The sequence below is a fragment of the Ambystoma mexicanum genome, chromosome 2p (assembly GCF_040938575.1).
Source record: "Ambystoma mexicanum isolate Mex_15411 chromosome 2p, UKY_AmexF1_1, whole genome shotgun sequence".
NCBI classification, from domain to species: domain Eukaryota; kingdom Metazoa; phylum Chordata; class Amphibia; order Caudata; family Ambystomatidae; genus Ambystoma; species Ambystoma mexicanum.
Genome location: NC_090923.1, coordinates 178070550 through 178090914, shown reverse-complemented (window position 1 = coordinate 178090914; position 20365 = coordinate 178070550). Strand labels below are relative to the sequence as shown.

The window sequence follows — 20365 nt, the reverse complement described above, 5'->3', positions numbered from 1 at the left end:
TTGCGCAATTGTGCATTGAGTGAAGGTTGGTCATCTATGGGAGAGGAGTTCCCAATATGTGAATCCTTGAGAGGAGAAGGGTGAAAGACATCAGGGTCTGAGTGCACTGATGGGGATTGCCAGGGCTGCGAGGTAGCTGTATCTTCTTCAAAAGCTCCTGCAGTAGTGTAAGGATCTTCTTCGAACCCCTCTTCCTCATGTTCTTCCTCTCCACCCAAACACTCCTCATCTTCCTGGAGGTATTGCTCCTCTTCAGTGAGGTCATATACGTCTGTGAAAGGGGGAAACAGCCTAGGAATCTTGACCCTGGGGCCATTCTTTGTCTTGTGTGTGGGTGGGTCTTGGCTTCCCAAAAACCTTTCCATTTTCTCCATACAAGAATGGAGTCTTTTAAGGGTCTCATGGGGTACCCCTGAATAGTCTAGAGGGGGGAAATCAGTGTTTTCAGCTTCAAAACGCTTAGAACGCTCCCACAACGTCGAGGAGAGGTTTCCGTCTCCCTCTGAAAAGCCCTCCGGTAGTTCAGAAGTGCCCTTAGATGAAGGGGGCTGTTCCTGGCTACTTTTGTGCTTTTTCGGCGCGGTATTCGACGTTTGTTTCGTCGTCCGCGTACGTTGGTCTTCGGAAACAATTCTCGCCAGGCTCTCGACAACGAGTTTGTCAGTCGAGGGCTCTGGTGTTGACGTTGCCTGCGTTGCGCGTTGTTCCTCGACGGCCGCTCTATGGAGCGTTACGTCGGATGATTTTGAGGTAGCGCCCGTGTTTGATGAAAGCCCAATCGCTGGTCGCGGCTGCGTTTGCGGGTGGGGCTTGAGACCTTTACGGTCTGAAGTAGACGCCGGAGTGCCCTGCGTCCCCTTCGGCGCTGATGGATCCTTCGTCCTCGACGAAGAAGAGCCGTGGGTTGTGTGTTTAGCCTTATGGGGTCTATGTGCGTCCTTGTCGCCGGGGTGTTCATCCCCATAAGCAGGGCGTGAGCCGAGCCCGTCGGGGCCGGGGACGGACGTCGAGGAGCGCGAGCGCTCCTTCTGGGGGTTAATGACTTCCGTGACGGACGTCGAGTTATCACCCTCTTCGTCACTTTCTGTAACAGCGGCGGCGGGTGAGGAAACTGACTTCGACATAGCGTAGTCCGCCCACCTCTTAACTTTTGGTTCTTTAAGAGTTCTTGGTTTCAAGAGCTTACAGGCCGCGCAGCTGTCCTCTTTATGATCGAGGGGCAAGCAACGATTACAGAGCTTGTGTTTATCCTTCCAAGTGTATTTGCCCCTACAGCGTGGGCAAAACTTAAAAGGTGTCCTCTCCATAGCTGAGGCAATAATAACTGGTGATAACAACCCCAAGGGAAAGATAGGGGAGAAAGAAAGACATTCTCAAAGAGAAGATAAAAGTTCGAACCCCCACTCTCCCTACTGTATGTTGGCATGGGAGGCCAGGCCACGTGTTCGGCAGCGCCTAAGGATCTCCTCCGCCTCTTCCCATCCGTCGAAAACTTGCTCGGCGGAGAAACAGCTTCACAGCCAACGTCGAGGGGAGGGATCATTAACAATAAAATAAGTATAATTAAGGACCGAGGTCCGTAGTAATTATTAGCAATGTCTCTCTAGGAGCTCCGCGTAAGGCGACCAGCAGCTGGGCGGAAAAAAACAATCTGAGGGACCTCGACGCGTGAGGGATTGTGGCTACAACGCACGTCACTATAGGGATAGTGTTACAGACACGCCTTGTCGACGTCCCCTTTTTCGACTACGAAAAACAAAATGCAATACTCCGCAGTGACCACTGAATGTCGGACCTATGCACAGCATGTGATTCTAAGCAGATTAACAAACATCAAAAATATATATATATATATATATGAGAATGCATTACTTACCGTAAAAGCATTTCTGATGGTTGTATCTGCTTAGATTCACATGCTGTGCATAGGTCCGACATCCAGTGGTCACTGCGGAGTATTGCATTTTGTTTTTCGTAGTCGAAAAGGGGACGTCGACAAGGCGTGTCTGAAACACTATCCCTATAGTGACGTGCGTTGTACCCACAATCCCTCACGCGTCGAGGTCCCTCTGTTTGTATTTTTTCTGCCCTGAGGGAGCCTTCTAGACGTGAGTGAGTACAGAAAAGAGAGAGATATATAAAGGAAGTCTATGTTCCTTCCATCCGAGCGGGGAGGAAGGGCGGGCGCATGTGAATCTAAGCAGATACAACCATCAGAAATGCTTTTACGGTAAGTAATGCATTCTCTTCTGATGTTTGTTAATCTGCTTAGAATCACATGCTGTGCATAGACTAGCGAGCAGTACCCGGAGTTGGCGGTGGGTTATGAGAAGGAACAGTAGAGAAAAGGTGTCGTAATACTGCCTGTCCCACCTGGGAGTCAGATCTAGAGTGTGTATCTAGACAGTAGTGTTTTGTAAAGGTGTGCACAGAACTCCAGGTAGCCGCTTTGCAGATGGACTCAAGGGGAACATTTGCAATGAATGCTATGGATGCCCCCGTGACTCGAGTAGAGTGTGCTCTTGGCCTAAAGGGCAGTTCTCTCTTAGCAAGAGTATAGCAGAGAGTGATGCATTGAACAATCCATCTAGAAATAGTGGATTTTGAAACTGCATCTCCTTCTCTTCCTGCTGCCACCGAGACGAAGAACTGATTAGTCTTCCTCAGTGGTCTGGTTCTTTCCATGTAGAACATGACCGCTCTGCGTACATCTAGTGTGTGCAGAGTCCTTTCTCCCAAATTGGAAGGATTTTGAAAGAACGTTGGTAGTTCTATAGATTGGTTTACGTGGAATTTAGAAATAAATTTCGGAGCAAACCTAGGGTGAGTGCGTAGAACCACTTTATCTTTGTGAACTGTAACGAAGGGGTCTAGAATAGAAAGAGCCTGAAGTTCACTTACTCTCCTGATGGAGGTGATAGCTATTAAAAAAGCAGTCTTAAGCGTGAGGTGTTTAAGAGATGCTTTGTGCATGGGTTCGAATGGAGAGCCCATGAGTCTGGTAAGTACCACATTAAGGTCCCATCCGGGAGCTGGGTCAGCTATCGGGGGGTGTATTCTCTTGACTCCCTCCATGAAGGCCTTTATAACAGGGATCCTCCACCACGACACTTTGAGTTGGGAAGTGGTGTATGCAGAAAGTGCAGCTAGGTGGACTTTAATGGAGTTAAACACTAGACCTGAATCCAATAGGTGGGTCAGGTATAGGACCACATGTGTGGGAGAGCAGTCAATAGGGTTGATGCTTTTGCTCATGCACCAGATGACAAATCTTTTCCACTTGCTAGAATAGCAGTGGCGAGTGTTCGGTTTCCGGGCTTCCCTGAGGATGTCCATGCATCTTTGTGGGAGTTGTAGATGTCCGAACTCTATGATCTCAGGAGCCAAGCTGCTAAGTTCATGTTCTGGGGGCATGGATGCAGAGTCCTGCCTTTGTCCTGAGACAGCATGTTGTACGGGCAGGGGAGTTTTACTGGGGGGGATAGAGACATCTCCATCAAGTGAGCGAACCATGGTTGTCGTGCCCACATTGGGGCCACTAGTATCATGGTCACTTGTTCCTGGTGCATCTTGTGCACCACTTTGTTGAGAAGGGGAGTCGGGGGAAAAGCGTAAACAAATTTCCCTGACCATTGCATCGACAGACCGTTCCCCTTGGATTGGTTCTGGGGGTACCTGGAGGCGTAACTTAGGCATTGTGAGTTTTCCAGGGTTGCGAACAGGTCTATTTCTGGGAATCCCCATTGTGTGAAGACGTCGAAGACGATGTCTTCATGCAGGCGCCATTCGTACTCTTTGGGCAGGGGGAAATCTCTGCTGAGACTGTCTGCTAGCAGATTGAGTTCCCCGGGTACATGTAGTGATAGTAGGAACATGTCCTGTTTGAGAGCCCACTTCCATATATTCTGGGCCAGCTTGGACAGGCCTGGAGAGTGGGTGCCCCCTTGCTTGTTGATGTAGTACATGGCTGTGGTGCTGTCTGTAAGGACCATTACTGTTTTGCCTTGTAGATGTTCCTGGAAGGCTCTTAGCGCCTTGAACACAGCTAGTAGCTCCAGTAGATTTATGTGTTTGGATGCTACGTTCGGAGTCCACACTCCGTGAGCAGTCTGATGGGATAGGTGTGCCCCCCATCCTGTGAGGGATGCGTCTGTGGTTAGGGTGGCTTCCGCCGCGGGTGTGGCAAAGGGTTTCCCTTTTTCCATGTTTTCCTTTGTCCACCACCGTAGCGAGAGAACTAAGGCCTGCGAGACCACAACTAGATCCTCCCATAGTCCGCTGGCCTGACACCACTGGCTGTTGAGCCACTCTTGCATTGGGCGCATGCGCAGGCGCGCGTGAGGTACCAAATAAATACACGACGCCATCATTCCTAGCAAGCGCATTGCTTTGCGTACCGTCACCTCTCGACCGGTTACATATTGAGGGATCTGAAACAGCATGTTTTGGACCCTCTCTCTGGAGGGGAAGACGAGGCCGTCCTTTGTTTGAATTAGAGCCCCTAGGAATTGCTTGATTTGACTGGGGTCTAAACTGGACTTCTTTTCGTTGATGGAGAAGCCCAACTGAAACAAAAGGTCTACTGTCTTTTGGGTATTGGAGAAGCATGTTTCGTAGGAATCCCCTGTTATGAGCCAGTCGTCGAGGTAAGGGTAAACTGGGATGGACAACCTGCGCAGGTGGGCCGCTGCCACTGCCAGCACCTTCGTGAATACCCTTGGTGCTGATGCTATGCCGAAGGGTAGCACTTTGACTGGTAGTGTTTGCCCTCTATCATGAACCTGAGGTATTTTCTGTGCGCTGGCAACATTGAAATATGAAAGTATGCATCTTTCATGTCCAATGTTGTCATGTAATCTCCCTGAGAAAGCAGTGGGATTACTTCCTGTAAGGTTACCATACGAAACTTTTGGGGTTTGATAAACTTGTTCGCTGGGCGCAGATCTAATACAGGGCGCATGGTTAGATCCTTTTTGGGTACAAGGAAGTACACTGAATAAATACCTTCCGTTACCTGAGATAGAGGCACGACCTCTATGGCTCCTTTTTCCAGTAGTTGTTGTACTTCTTGGAGAAGGATGGCAAGATGTTCCGGTGTCATGCGACGTCCCCTCGGGGGTCTGTAGGATGGGGAACTGTTGAATTCGATACAGTATCCGTGGGCTACGGTGGACAGTACCCAGCGGTCTGACGTTATCTCCTCCCATGCAGGAAGAAAGGATGTTATCCGGCCCCCGACCGGTGTTGCATGGGAGGGGACGCGAATCTTCGCGTCACTTGGAGTTGTTGGGGGCTTGGGAGCCTCTGGGGGTGGATCCCCGACCCCTCCTCTTTGGCTGTACTGCCCACTATTGGTTTGGTAATTGGTGGCAGGGTATTGCTGATGTTGATTTTGTTGTTGGCGTTGGCCACGAAAAAAGCGTTTGTTGCCATAGCCGCGCCTGGTAGTGGGCTTAGAGATCTGGTCGAGAGTCTTGATAGTGTCGAACTCTTTTTTAGCCATCTCTAGGGCTTCATCTACCGCTTTTCCGAAGAGGTTAGCGTCCTCGACAGGTTTATTTATCAAAGACGCCTGTGTCTCTGGTTTAAAGCCCGAGTTGCGCAGCCATACATGGCGCTTTAGGAGTATTCCTTGTACCAAGGAACGTCCTGCTGTTTCTGCCGCGTCCAGAGAGTTTTTAACAATGCTCTGGTTCACTTGGGTTCCTTCGCCAATAGTTGACAGTAGGCGCGTACGTAAAGGCTCCGGTGCTTCCTCGGCGTCTTTTCGCAGTTTGGCCCACTGCGCGTCTGCGTAGCTTGCAAGCAAGGAATTGTTGTTGGCAATTCTTGCTGAGAAGGCAGCCGAGGAAGTAACTCTTTTTGCAAGGGCATATAGCCTCTTGCCCTCCTTGTCAGGGGGTGCCTCACTGGTGGAAAGTGGTACCCCTGCCCTCTTTCTAGTATTAGAAACCACTAGGGAATCCGGAATGGAATGTCCCCTAATGTAGAGGGGGTCTGAGGGTGAAGGAGTGAAAAGTTTTTCAATCCGTGGATTGACCCCTCTGATCATAGCGGGAGTGGACAGCGAAGGTATGATCCTTCTCTTCACTGAAGCGAGGAGTGGAATGGTCTGGCTGACCGGGGGTTTTTCTTTAATCACTCTTTCTACAAAGTCCAATTCTGGAGAGAGTTCCCCGGTGTCGAGTTCGAAATGCGCTGCTGCTCTGCGCAACAGTGCATTGAACGTGGGCTGATCGTCAATTGGAGACGTGTTCCTAACTGGAGAATTGTCCGGAGGAGTTAGGTTTAGGACATCAGTGTCGGAATACACTGATGGTGATTGCCAGGGGTGTGAAGGTCCCTCTTCTGGGTTAACCCCGAAGCCTTCTTCTTCTTCTATAATGTCTGTTCTGTCTTCCAGACATTCCTCCTGGTTCTGTTCTTCATTGTCCATGAAGTCATCTTCTTCCCCGAAGTATTGTTCCTCCCCAGTGAGGTCATATACATCTTGGAAGTCTGAGGCTGTGTCCTGCTGGGGATCGACTAGCCTCGGATTTTTGTCCCTGGGGTCCTCCTGAGGCCCTTCTCTGGTCCTCTTGTGAGTTTGAGAGGCCTGGGTGCTCATGAACCTTTCCATCCTCTCCATACAGAGGTGGAGTCTTTCCATTGTTTCATGGGGTACCCCAGAGCGGTCTGGCGGGGGAAACATAGGGTTATCTAACTCGAAATGGCTCGACCTCTCCCAAAGCGTCGAGGAAAGTGTCCCGTCGCCCTCCGAAAAACTTTCAGGTGTGTCGGGAGACTCCCTGACTGAAGGGGGTAGTCCCTGCTTCCCTTCTGGCTTTTTCGGCGTATCCTTTAACTTATGCGTAACGCTCGACGTAGTCTTCGGCGTACGCTTTTGGGCGTCGGCTACAGCGATCCTTGCCAAGCTATCGGCGACTCGCTTGTCGGCGACTCGTTTGTCGGCGGAAGCTTGAGTTTGACGCTATGGGTATCGAACGCTCTACGGCGGTCTGCGCTTTCTGTTGATGCGCACCGGCCGATGGTTTGGTGGCAGCGCCCTTGTTTGCCGAAAGCCCAGTCGCAGGTCGCGGCTGCGGTTGCGAGAGGGGCTTCGAACCCGAACGGTCCGAGGAGGCCGCCGGTGGTACCTGCGTCTCCTTGGGCGCCGAAGGTCTTTTCGACTTCGTCGAAGAAGAGCCGTGGGTTGTGTGTTTATGTGGATCTTTGTGTGCGTCTGTGTCGCCGGGGTGTTCATCCCCATAAGCAGGGCGTGAGCCGAGCCCGTCGGGGCCGGGGACAGACGACGAAGCGCGTAAGCGCTCCTTAGAGGGGGTTTCGACTTCCGTAACGGAGGTCGTGTTATCGCGTTCCTCGTCACTGTCGGTGGTAGCAGCGGCGGGTGAACCTTCGGCCTTCGACATCGCGTAGGCCGCCCACCTTTTAACCCTTCGGTCTTTTAGAGTTTTAGGCTTAAGAAGCCGACAAGCCGCGCACCCTTCCTCCCTGTGATCGAGGGGCAAGCAGCGGTTACACCGTGAGTGCTTGTCCTTCCAAGTGAATTTGCCTTTACAAAGTGGGCAAAACCTAAACGGTGTCCTCTCCATAGCCGAGGCAATAAATCGCGATAAACACCCCAAGGGAAAGGAAGGGGAAAGGGAAAGGCATTCTCAGAAAAGACCCAGAGATGTCCCACGACCCCACTCTCCCTACTGTATATGGCCTGCGAGGCCAGGCCACGTGTTCGGCAGCGCCGAAGGATTTCTTCCGCTCGACCCTCTGTCGAAGAATCTTTTCGGCGGAGAACAGCTTACAACTGCGTCGAGGGAGGGATTATTAATATTAGAGAAAAAACGACCAAAGGTCGAGGAGTTGCAATGTCTCTCGAGGAGCTCCGCGTGAAGGCGACCAGAAGCTGGGCGGAAAAAAACAATCTGAGGGACCTCGACGCGTGAGGGATTGTGGGTACAACGCACGTCACTATAGGGATAGTGTTTCAGACACGCCTTGTCGACGTCCCCTTTTCGACTACGAAAAACAAAATGCAATACTCCGCAGTGACCACTGGATGTCGGACCTATGCACAGCATGTGATTCTAAGCAGATTAACAAACATCAGAAATATATATATATATATATATATATATATATATATATACACACACACACACACACACACACACGGTCAATTGTGAAAAGGTCAATTGTGACCCTTTAAATTCGGTCAATTGTAAACGACCAATTTGGGTAATACCATGCTGCTTGAAGAAAAGACCTTCCGTGCCCATACGTTGAAGCGCTTGTTGTCCCTATCTGGAGGGATGGTAGGGTACCACTGCTGCCTCGAGGTGGCTGGATACGCCTGAACCACCAAACTCTCAGGAGTGGGGGGGAGTAGACAAATAGCTGGGGTCGCTAACAGATGGGCAGTACTTTTTCGACAAATTCTTATTGACCGCTGAAGTGAATCCGAGGCCTGCCAAGCCGATGACATCCTTTTTTGCAATGTAAGATGAAGGGCAATACCGGGTCAGAGGGTAGACCTTGGTTCAAGGGGTCAGTAAGGTCATCCTGAATAATCAGGAGGACTAGACCACCAGAGGTATTCGGAGACCCTAGACATGAGCCACCTGTAGGAAGAGTCTGCATGAGCACCCGGCTCAGGCCTACCAAACTCAACCTCCGAAGAAGTATCGAGGCCGCTGGCAACATGGAGGGACTGCCGCAACTCCTCCAAAAGGATTGTCACCCAACAATCCCGGAGCCGCCTCCTGAGAAAGAGGATCTTTAACGTCCGACCTTTCCTCCTCTGCAAAAATGTCAGGCAAAGATCCTGAAAACCCAGCCACAGTGACTGAAGTAGAGGAAGCCCCATGTAACCGCTCAGACACATTACGGACAAAAAGCGCGGAGGGCCTCGACGCCAAGGCATTGAAAACAGCGACACCAAGAACATTGATGTCAAGACCACCAAGGGCTTTGACGCCGGAATCAGCGCCGTGAGTGTCGACGCCGCCACAGGCAAAGCATTGTCGAGTCCGACTGGGCTGGCAACGAACGAGTCTACGCCAGCATCGGTACCTCCACAGGCTGTAACGATCTCGCAAGGGACGAGGACCGAGACCTGGACGCACATCTCTTGCGACTGCTCTTGTCCGCACGGGACCTCGAGGGCTCCCGGTGCAAGTCGCGGCACAAGCCCAAAACCGAAGGCGTGCAAGGTGCAGATCGAGAGCTTTCTCTACCGGCTTCGTGAGAAGCCGCGACAGGAACCGTGCCTTGCGACTGGAAAATCGCCAACATTTGTTCTTTAAAAGCCGCCCACTCCTCCGGAGTCGAGGACTTCGTGGGACAGGCTACCTTTCGCACTGCGCCATCCTCCGAAGAGGACGGGGAAGGCGACCGGTGCCGCCGCTTCCTAGAGTGCTGCGAGAACGAGGAATGGCGGGAACCACCCCGAAAACATCAAGCTTTCTCCCGATGCGGAGAGTCGCTCCTTGAGTCGTCAGTGGAAACCCTAGACTTCGGTCCGGACTTACGGGACTTCGAGGTCTTACCTGCCCAGAGCTTCCCCTTCCTTTCACACAAGGCCTTGGCTGTTAGAGACTGGCATTTGGAGCACTCGTCGGTGTCGTGCGACTCACCCAGGCACCATAAGCAAATATGGTGCGGGTTGGTCAACGACATCCTGGACTTGCAGTCCCGGCTAGTCTTAAACTCGGACCTTGGAGTCCGGGGGGGGGTGGGGTCGAAGAAAGACAATTATAAGAGATCGATGAATCCACGAGGCGTGCCGAATTCCACGAAGCTATACACGTTCGCTGTTCAAAAAAACGGAACTGTGGCAATGGGCGATGTGATTATATATATATATATATAATATATATATATATATATATATATATATATATATATATATATATATATATATATCCCTCTCATCCGGTGACGTCAACCCTTGACAGAGGCCCTCGAGGGACATCGGATCGAGGCCATCGATGCAAGACGCCCTCTGCTGAAAAGTTTCAGAAGTGCACAGCTGTGGACATTAGATGTCATGGATGTGGAATATGTCGGAGGACACAATCCCTTGGAAACTGATGTTGAGACGGGCAGAATCTAAGATGATTTGTAAATTACGTTGTGTTAAAAACGGTTTAAATTGTTAACATGAGATGAATATTTTTTATGAAGGAAGATGTATTTGAATTCTGTGAAGTGCTATCATTGTACTCAGTCTAGGGAATGATCAAACTGAAATATTTAGAACTACCCGTGAGAACTGTGTAACCATTTTGTTGTTGTACAAAACCTGGATAAAGATCAGTTGCTCATTCAGGCTGTGAGATAATTGTGAATTATCACCTACTGATTTGAAAACTAGAACATTTAAAATTAAACACAAAAAGAGTGATGACGCGAATTATATAATTATTGCAGAAAGTGGTCTCTAAAAACTGGGAATGCGTTCAATGAGACTCCAAACTAATGAAAAGGAATAACAAGTTGAACATAAATCATGTGGACTAATATAATTAAATGTGTAGAACCAATATGCATACTGAAAATTGCAGTGTCAGAATGTGAAGAAAGACTGAGACACACAAGTCATATTGCATCATACTACGAATTTAAATTGATTTTTAAATAATTGATAGATTAATAAAATAAATACAAATCATGAGGAACATTATAACAAACATTCAGAGACAATCTGTATCTGCTGCCAAAAGATCTAACTGGAAATGAAGATAGTCACACATGTCATGTCATGATGTTGTGAATCCAAATTGAGTTTTAATTTATTGAAAGATACAAGATTAATACAAATCATGAGGAGCATTAGACAAACATTTATAAAAAAATATTGCAGCGCTGTTATAACTTCCAACTGAAGTGAAAACAGACCTGGAGTCACACGCCATGCCGTGTCATGATGACGGGAGACTGACAAGTGAAACGCTGCTACCCGAACAGGATTACACTTCGTATCGGGAAGATTGCAACATTAAGGTAAGACACGCACTAGTCTCTGGGTGTCCAGACCACAAGACACTAGGCTATAATCAGCTAATTTGCTAAATGAAAACATTTTATTTGTATGGGTAATTTTGCTTATATACAAACGCTGATCGAGATCAACGAGACAATATATTCAACGACCCAATCTATTCAACTTGACGCATCAAGATTTATGTTTATACCCTCTTACGATTTGAACAATGGGTGAGAACAGCTGAAATGCTATACAATACAACAAATTTAATATAAATCCTTACTTATTTGATCAATGTTACTTACCCAATTAATTATACACATTTAGGAATATATATCATTTTATAGGGCAGATGAGATAGACCTTAATGGTGGGTTGATATTAGACACATTAATTTGATATTACACACCACGGTATTGGTGGTACTAACAGTGTGGGACACATCACAACCAATTTTACTAAGTATCTTTATTGTAAAAATATCACAAATGGAACAATCTGTAATCAATAGTTCCCTTTCGTGGCAATCACATTATACATGTGTGGGTGAGCTACTCTTCTTTAACTCGACCATTTGGTGAATTGGAATTTTTCATTAACTGAGGAATTTTGAACATTTATGATTATGGACTGTGTCATCAATTTAATAAACTGAATAGCAGAGCAGGAAAGATATATAAACAGAGCTCTATACATTTCCCTTAATTATTTTAATTTGTTTATTTTGACTAGCTCCCATTTCCCAAACTCTTCTTAACTTCTGTTAATTGCCGAAATTTGTATACGAAATGGTAATGACCATGAACTAATATTTTTTTTAATTATTGTTTCAAGACTGTATTTTGCACATTTAATGTTCAAAATTGTTCATGTGAATTGACTCTACATAGTAAAGCCTTGAAAACGACCAGAAGGTCGAAACACGTGTCTGCGACAGTGAAACAGTCAGCAATTAATACATTGCAACTGTAACAATCTTGGACAAGAAAATTACTAATAGTTTGTGTGTTAGAATCATTGAAGGGACAAGAGCGAAACCATGAAAGTGTATTTGAATGCATGTATCTACATATGTGTACACAAACCATGTCCAACCATTCCTGGTGTGACCAGGTTCTGATGTGACCAGGTTCTGATATGTGGCAGCAGGGTGGGCCCAGATGAATAGGGGAAACAACTGTACAAGGGATTTCCAGTTAAGCTGGGAAAGGCTGAGCAGCATAACTATTTTCAGTCCTGAATTAAAGAAAATGGGATCCCCTCCATTGCCAGGAGCAGAAAGTAGGAACACTTGGAAACCGTTCACAAACCACTCAAACACATGCCAATCTGCATTAAACTCTGTGAAAAACACAAATGAATCAGTCTGAAGACGGACTTTGTGAAGTACCTTTCACAGCAAAATTATGAAGTTTTGTGTCATTTTCAAAACAATTAACTTTCACGGGTATGCATTCCAAGCGGAATGCATATGAACGTGCTGAAATAGGATGTGTGTACATGCATATTGTGCAGGAACCCCCAGCTGAAATTGTTTAGCACATGGAAATGTACTGTATTCCACACAGACCGAGCACAGTTATTGATTCAGATTTGTGGGGCTCTGAACATCTGTAAAGGGTTAAACAATACTTCAGAATTAATTTATAATTCATTGGATGAGATTGGGAACATGGCTTCAGGTAACCTTCCAAAAAGGTTAGTCAACATTGTGACAACACTCTTATTTGTCAGAGATGGCTTAACCGTTTTCATTAGAAGTTGAGGAACGGCGCTAGGGCTATCCCTCACTCTCTTGATGAAGCATTTTCCACCTCAACCGAGGCGTCCTCATCCCCAAGTTAGTATATAGAGCGTACTGCCCACTACTTTCTAATTTCTAATTGGCTAGCAGTGAGGGCCTAAAGGCAGTCACCTTATCTATCCAAGCTACCTCCAGGTCTTTCTAAATGGCTCCTACTCGATCAATGTTAGTTCTAAAGATGCTGCTATGGTGTGCCTTACAGATTGATGGATTTCTAGAATCAGGCCTGGTGGACAGATTTTAGGAGGCTTCTATAGTTTTAGTTGACAGGGAGGTTAGCCAATCAATCAAGGTAAGCGTGAAGAGTGGTCAAGGCTTAGTCCCAGGAGATTCTGAGTGGGATTATCGGTCCACAGTGATTCCACACAGTGAAGCGTACAATAATTCAATGTAGACAAGAAATACAAAAATACTACATTAAATATAGGCCCAAAAAAGCACACTAAAATAAAATAAGCAGGTAGTAATATGACAATATTTAATTATAAAATATATGTACAGTCACCTTTAGGTTTATAGGAATGCATACAATAACTAAAACGGGTAAGTAGTGATGCAGTAGAATAAAACCCGTTCACAAGAATTATACCCTAACTTTATAAACATCTAATGCCGATAATGTATGGGGCCTTGTGCCCAAAAGTCACAGTTTCTTCTTAGGAGAGGGGGACTGATTTAAGAGGAGTTCTTGTGATGGCGACAATATTCCAGAAGATATATTCTACAAAGTTAGTTATCTTTTAGAAACAAAGTTAGAGATCTTTTAGATACAAGCTTTTAGATAAATCAAAAAGTGATGGAATGTAATAGCCAAGGTTAATTCTAAGTAGAACAGGGGGAGGTCAATGTGTTGCAATTGCTTACACTCCCGCCCGACTCCGATTTGCCCAGATTACTAGATGGGTCAACTGGGGGAATGGAGGGGAACAGGGAGGGGAGGGTCACTGGTGGTAGGCTTTCCCAGCGTTCGTTCCAGCAAGAGATGCCCAGGAGCTGCGAGTGCAAGGATTCTTCTGGTCGGTTCCAGGAGCAGAGTGCAACCCCTTATGAAGAACAAGAAATGAGGAAGACACCGATGTAGACCTACACTTCACGAGACGGGGAAGGAGAGTTCCAGTGACAGCTACCGCACACAAGCAGGCCTCGTTGGTTCCCAGTCAATTGGTCGAAAACATTTGGTCGACAGGACAACTGGTCGACACCATTTGGTCGAATTTTTTTTTTTTTTTTACCCCTTTTGGTTTTTTTTGGGGGGGTCCCCCCCACCCCCTTTTTTTTCTTTATTTTTTTCCCCACACGAAAACCCACAAAACACATATATATAAAAAAAAAAAAATTCGACCATTTGGCATTCGACCAAATGGTGTCGACCAGTTGTCCTGTCGACCAAATGTTTTCGACCAATTGACAGGACACCGGCCTTCGTTCCATTCGCGGTCAAAGACCTTCCAGAGCAGGATCCCTTGATGATGGGATGCTGACATTCAGCAGGATGGTGAATTATCTTACATGCTGGTGACCAAGTTCCGGTGAGGACTCCATCGGGGTAGACCACTAGAGAGCTGGCCTGTCCACCGACACTCCAGACTGCTGAGGATGGCTAGATGCTCAAAAATGCATCAAGACTGGTTGGCACCCACCAGTACAAGGGTTGACGCACTGCAGCGGGCCTTTGTCGATCAGGATGTTCATCAGAGCTTCACCTGGCCAGACGTTTGGGAGTAGTCGATGGATCTCCAGTCAGCTGCTCTTCCACAGAGTTCTGGCTGGAAGCAAGTTCAAATGTACAGAAAGAATTTGCAGCACAGACGTTTTAAGGCACTAGCACATACAGTATCCGCACACAGTATGTGAATGTGCACACTAAAAATAATGTGCAAATGGTAAAAAAAAGTAATTGCTGCCACCAGCTTGTCTTTAGGCACAAAAGTAACCAAAAATCTCAGTGTAAAGATGACTAGAGCGATACTAAAGTATCCCCACTGCACTACATTTAAGAGGCTGTGTGCACTGTGAAAAAGTTATCAAAAATAAAGTACTGATAGTCTAAAGGACTGATCAGTCAGTTTCCCCAAGACAAAATGAGGAAAAGGCCAGGGAAGTGACTTCCCTTCAAACCATCGGAACCTTTTCAAAAACAAAAAGTTTGGGGGTCCATAGAATATGAAGGGAAAATTGCCTAAAGAGAAATCTATTCTAACACAGACTCTGTCCCGACGATCTCCTTCCTCCATTGGGGACATGTTCTTTGAGGAAGGCCAGGGCTGTGGGATGTATTGACCCACGTTTGCTCTGCAATGCGGCATCCCTGTGTTCTGATGGTGCCAGAAATATCAAAATGGCCACAAAACCATTGTGCGCGCCAAAACCGCAAAAAATTGCGCTTTGCAACACAAAAAGATGGCTGCCAAATGTACCATGCATGTTGTCAGTGGTGCAACAGAGAGCTCACTCCTGAAACATGTCACTGGGCTTCACAACAAGTTAAAATGGAGCACAGAGGGAAAAGCGGTGCTTTGCTGAAAGAAATCCAAAATATTGCTTTTAAATCCTTTTTCTTTGTTGCTGAAACTGCAGAATGTCGGTACAAACACCCACAAACATCCAATATTCTTGCTGGGTGCTACAATTCACTTAGTTCAAAAAATCATTGTGCACTTACAATGTCCTGGAAAGCTGAATTTGTCATAAAAACATCCACAGCCAAAGGGCCTGCCTGTGGAATTTGTCAAAATCTGGGCACAGTACCCTCGGCCGCCTGAATGACAGCTGTCAGAAGCCTGCCTGATTAACCTTAAAAATGTTTAAGCTGAAAGGAAATGTTTGCAATGTAAATTTTGTAATTGTTAATCCCATGGTTTGGAATCTGGAATCCGTGTTCTAGCTGTTCGTTTTGAAATTACAAGTTTGTTTGAAGCAAAGAAAAAATGCAACAGAAATAACTTGAATTTAAGCCTGACTCAAAGCCACCAAACCGGTATAAGAGCTTCCCCCACAGAGGCCAGGCCTCTCTCTCCACCAGGAAATCACACCTATGTGATGATTATAGGGTTGGGGAAGAATTTGGTCTACCAGGGGAAGAAGACAATGGACTTCCTACAGTCAAAGGAAGGCTAAGTGTGAAAGGTCGTAAAATGGCCTGCGTCCAGGAGGAACTGGGAGGAGACTGCTTCTGAGCTGCAGGGAGAAGGAGGCAGAGACAGCCAGCCATCTGTGGCTGGACATTCACAAAGAACAGTTTGTTTAAATACATATAACTTACTATGTAAAATTGTGAAAATTATAGAAATAACAGCATTGTTTATGTGATTTCTGGATGCAAGGGTGAAAAGGCACCAGAACTCCGACATGTTCTATGAATAAATGGCGGGAAAAGTGATTACACCAAATGTATGTTTGATAGTAGCATGAAACTGTAACGCTCACCTGATTCCCACGGAGGCGCAGGTCTGGCTTCGAGTGCTGGTGCTTCTTCAATGGTGAAGCGCAGGACACTGAAGATGGACAGGAAGGGCCCCTCTACTCTGGCTTATCTGGCTCGCAGGAATATTCCCCTGTGCATGAAAAGGGAGTATTACCTACTGACTGAGTTATGCTCAAGCCTCCCACTCTCTTCCAACCCTCCACGATACCCTTCCACGATTCCCAATGAAGTCTCACCTTAGGGTCAGGAAGGATGAGCTCTCCATCCTGCTTCTGATGCAGGGGCGCGTTGAAACCCAGTTACTTCACTGGATTGAGGATTGATGGGAGTTCAAGTAAGCTTGACTAATCAGGTAAGGCGCTGTAAAAGTTCTGCTGCAAGTTCAAAAGTCCAAGCTTAATAATAATGTTCATTGTCTTGTTGCAGCAAGCGCTAATGCTTATGTCTTTTTCCCCTTAGGGGCCGGGGTTCGGAATGCCGGAGAAATGGCGCCGACCCGAAGTGAAACGTGCTGTTCCAGTAAATGACAGGTAAGTTCTGGATGAGCGCTCGGGTAATGTCTTTGCATTCGCTCATTCAATGTCTTTGTCTTTTTTCCCCATAGGGGCCGGGGTACGGAAAATGCCTGGAAGCAGCAAGACCCGAAATGAAATGGGAATGACCCAACAGGTAAGCCCTAGAAGGAAACTGAGCTTTTCCTATTCCTTTCCTTCTCTCACCTTGTTCTTGTCTTTTTCTCTTTAGGCTCTGGGAAGTGGCTGTGGATCCGGATGATCGCTGCTGAAGATGGAGGCGTCCAGGATAGGTGAGTGAAATGCAGCGCTGCAGCGATCATAGCGAAATGCTTTTAAAAGTGATGTCTTCCTTTTCAGGATCGTCGGTGTGATGTCTCCGTGGTGCTGATTTAGCAGGTAAGGTCTTTTGTCTCCCTTTGCAGGTGACCCAGGATACTGACAGGCATGGCTGAGGTCCAGATGCAGGAGCTGACACGGTGAGCGTCCAGCTGCGAGGAGCTGAACAACGCGAAGCGTGAGTTGCTGATCGGGTGTGGTTTAAATAGCTTTGGAAGAGGTTCCAAGTGTGTATCCTTCCACCGATCAGGTATGTATCCTTCCCCGACCACACCCGGGTGGAAAGTAGTCCCACAGGTAAAGTAGTTCCATTCAGGCCTCAAGAGGGCCTGGATGTAGCAGCATGGTCTGCATCAGGTAAGTGCACATTAAAACACTTGAACACATGTCTAGCTTTATGAGCCTGGCGCCTAAGGCGCCAGTACAGGGGTCCAACATGAGCCTGGCGCCTAAGGCGCCAGGCCTGCGTCCAAAGGGCTCCAGCTTGGGCCCGCTGGCACTCCCCTGGGGGAAATGATGCCTGCCTCTGGGGTTGCTGGGTGGGACCTGGCTCCTTGGAGGTAGGCATCATGACAGAAACTTCATACCCTTATGCCCATATTCAATACGCACATTTGTGGAAATTTGCTCCGAAATTGGACATTGTGTTCTGGACAAAAAGGGCAGAATTCTGTAGAAACCGGACACAATATCTTACAGCACCGGGTTTGGAGGAGTATCTGCTAAACAAAATATGTAATCTATATATGTTATTATTATAGAGGTTGCACATTTATAAATATGTATTGTACCAAAAGTAGATTTTGTGATCAAGAGGCGAGGGGTGGACACTAGGCCTCGTAAAACCACATCATGATGACGCACTGTTTTTCTCCTCCTATCAAGGAAGAGAGGAGACCCTGACCAATCCCTGGAAGGGGGGAGCACTTAGGATAAACCAGCACACACTCCCCTTTATCATAAGCATAAATAGAGACAGCTCAGGGCTGGAAAACACACACAGATTACGCACTATCCTGGTGAAGCACTCTGAAGCAGAACCTTCCATCTTCCTTGCTCCCGACTCCAGAAACCTGGCAAGCAGAAAGGCCCATTATATAGCTGAACCATTTTCAGCGAGGCCTTAAAATTCCAAAACCTAAGGGGAACAAAACAAACAGCCGGGCTGTGCTGTACTGCTCCCCCGCTGAAAGAATTATCATCAGAACCAAAAAAGGCAGGTCCAACCCAGCTGTGCCGTGCGGTGACCAGAGCCACTGCAGATCAGATCCGATCCAGTCCAGTTATGCCGTCTGGTGTCCAGATCGCCTTGACGGTTCGAATCCCCGACCAGAATCCCCGACCGTTCCGTTTGAAACCCATATAGTGAGTATCTATAGATAGAACTGTGTCACTAGCCTTTGTACCTTGCTTAGTTCAATCCCAATCTTAAACCCATCTTCTCTTGTATTCAGAACCGGTAGTGTTTAGGAGTATTTTTGAATTGTCAGAACTTTTCTAAAATCATACATCATTTTTTTTTGTTTTTCTGTTTCTTGAATCGGTTGAATTAAATCAACCTTTTAAATTTTTATCACAACATAAAAAAAGACATACAGAAGAACAATTATAAAAACAGATTAAAAAACAGAAACTACACAATCCAAACAATCTCATTTGACTTTGCTTTACAATATTTACCAATGTCTTATGTACACTTATTTCATATAAGAGCATTATTTAGTTCAAGCAATTCCGGTAAGTACCTCTTTATGTTTTCCCTATTTGCCATTTAAATTTCACTGTCAATCTTTAAATCTCGAAAGTTCACAGCAGCCACTTGAATTGATAAGTAGGAGCTGACCAACACTGATCCACTTCCTGTTCAGCCAAATGTTGGAAGGGGCTTAAGAATGGTTTCCGAGTTACAAAATCGGCAATTGCTATCCTGTCTTGTTATTCATTTCCGTTTAAGGAGTAGGGCTCGAGTTGGAAACATATTGAACCGCAATCGTAGAATTTGAGCGCAATATTTTGGTGAGGGCGATCTAATGAGATATGCTGGTAAAAATAATTTTCTTTGGTGGAAAGCGCTCATAGTCCCCATCAGCATATAGTCGACATGACTCATGTCTTATTCCAGTCAGTTCTGTAGATTAGAATTTTTGCCTCATCAGGGTTAGTAGTTAGCATCTCAATTGTAACATCTGCATCAGCAAGAACAGAGTATACTCTATTGGTCCAAAGGCATAAAAACTACTGTTCAGTTGTAAACATATGCACAGTTAGATCTTGTAGAATTACATTATTTACAGTTGATATTAAACATTTCCTGAACAGTGAGCATAGGTGCCACTGGTATAGGGCTTGGAGGGAGATCAGGCCCAGCTCATATCGAATCCAGGCTCCCGGAATGGAGGATGGTAAAGAAAGATTTTTTTTCCAATATCGGGCTTCCCATTTATCGAAAGTAAATTTAGTTGTTGTGGCAAGAGTTTCTAAGCCATACAAAATACATGGGATAGCCTTTTGGGTCCATTAGAACCAGGCTGGTTTAACGGAAAAGTTCCCGTATCTGTACATAAGTATCCTGGATTGTGATATTGCAGTGTCTAATCTCCTCTCCACTTGCTCAAGATGACCTGTTGGTTGCATTAAGCCTTCAAATACCATGCCTAGATAGGTGTTTTGAGATACTAATTCTAATTGTATCTGACTTATATGCCACGCATGTTTATTAACACTTTTTCTTAGGCGAATACATAATTGAGTTTTGTTTGTGTTTATTATCAATTCATTGTTGACTAAATAAGAGTTAAGCGCTGTAAGAAGATTCTGTAGCCCACTCTGTGTTTTTTAAATTAAGATCATATCATCAGCATACATCAATGTATGTATTTGTCGATTATTGATCTTGGGAGCATCAGAAACCACCTTATTGAAAATATGGGTCACATCGTGAATATAGTAGTTAAAAATAGAGGATGCCAACAGGCACCCTTGTTTCAATCCATGAGCGGTTACGATGGGAACGGACAAGGTCCCATCCAAAGATAAGTGGGCTCTTATCGAAGTACCTGAATATAGCACATAAATAATTTCAAATAAAGTAGTTGGGCAATGATCTCTCTTCAATTTGTCAAACAAGAGGACTCGGGAAACGGAATCAAACGCGGATTTTAAATCTATGACTGCAAGAAATAGTGGTTGTTTACTAACTTAGCAATAAGATTTTATTGCATTTAAAGTTATTAGATTCATTTGAGTGCCCATTCCCGGAATGAATCCTGTCTGACAGGGATCACGATAGTTATTACTTAAGGTCC

The 20365-nt window shown here is 46.2% G+C and overlaps 1 protein-coding gene across 1 annotated transcript in view; it reads right to left on the bottom strand.

The window, feature by feature from the left end:
* The window catches only part of SEC13 (SEC13 homolog, nuclear pore and COPII coat complex component), a 207506-nt gene that overhangs the window by 21859 nt on the left and 165282 nt on the right, over window positions 1–20365 (bottom strand). The window lies entirely within an intron of this gene.